Source organism: Trichechus manatus, unplaced genomic scaffold (assembly GCF_000243295.1).
Source record: "Trichechus manatus latirostris isolate Lorelei unplaced genomic scaffold, TriManLat1.0 scaffold00007, whole genome shotgun sequence".
NCBI classification, from domain to species: Eukaryota; Metazoa; Chordata; class Mammalia; order Sirenia; family Trichechidae; genus Trichechus; species Trichechus manatus.
In genome coordinates, this window is record NW_004443943.1 from 35,008,616 (window position 1) to 35,010,024 (window position 1,409).

The following is a 1,409-nucleotide window of genomic DNA, read 5'->3' on the forward strand; positions in this document are numbered from 1 at the left end:
ATCTACAATAGCATCTTTGAAACAGAATTTTTCCATTCCTCTACCATGAGTCTGGGCAGAAATGCCTGGACTAGTTCAGTGTATATGAAAGCATTCTCAATGAGTAGCTGGCAAGCTATGGACTGCACGCTGAATGCCGCCTTTTCCTGAGACTCAAGCTAGAGCGAGGGCAGCAGTTTCTTAACCTCTGATAAATATTCAAGGCTTGATGTTCTGCCAGAGACATAAGAGTCTTAGCCAGCCATATCCAACAACTCGCCCCTCCTTCTCGCTTCAGCATGACTTCCAGCACCCTACTAGTTCTGTCCTTTCAGTCCCCTGACCGTCTAAGTCTGCTCCTCTGTTTGCTAGGAAATTCCCCTGGTACTTGACAAAATACATCAGTAAGATTCTGCTCTCCTCAGCAGGCCTCCCTTGCTGCTTGAATGCACACCCACAAATCCAAACAGCATTAAAGGATATCGATGAAGCCGATGCCCTTCCAAGAATGATGGCTCAGAAGGAAAACAGAAAAGGTGCATAGTAAGTAATCAGGAGATGTCAGCAGACCTTAGAGAAACCCTTCAAACACACCAGAGCACCGAAGCAAACATCAAGACTAATGGAGTGTTTGTAAAGAGATGCATGTTTGCCAGGAAAAGGGAGGTGGAGAATGAGAGGAGAGGCAAGCAGAGGGCTGCGTGTGCTATTTAGGGGCATGGCAAAGAAAGAACACAACTCACAAGCTGCCACTCTGGCAAAAAGGCTGGAAAGTAAGTTGAAGGTAGAGTGAACGCTTGACGTTTTTGCCTGGCTTGCATTCTTCTGGTTATAGCCCCTCATTTTCCTTGGTGAGGAGCACTGGTTGCTCAGTGGTTAAGAGCTCGGCTGCTAACCAAAAGGTTGGCTGTTCCAATCCACCAGTCGCTCTTTAGAAACCCTGTGGGGCAGTTCTACCCTGTTCTATAGGATTGCTGAGTCGGAATCGACTTGACAGCAACGGATTTGGTTTTGTTTTTCCTTGGTGAACTATCCCTCCATTACACTCTTAACATGTTGTCAAGGTGGGGAAGGGTTGATCCCTTGTGAGCATTAGGAATTGAATTGTCACTCAGGAATGTCATAAACCCCTAGCCACAGTGATTGATTTAGGGTTAATCACATGACCTAAGCCAGAGTAACTGGAACCATTAAAGTACAATTCTAAATCTTTAATGGCAACTCTTGGAAAAAGAATATCTCTTTCTGATGAACACAAAATAATTAAGGGTCCTCTATGAAGCAAAGACCAAAATGAGATTAGACATGCAAACAAATGTATTAACAGAAATAAATGCCTGTGAGAGAAACTGTAGAGGGAGCTAAGAAGGCTGAGAGATAGGACTCTCTCTACTTTGGTTGTGTCAGGCTGCTGTGGGACAACACCCTTA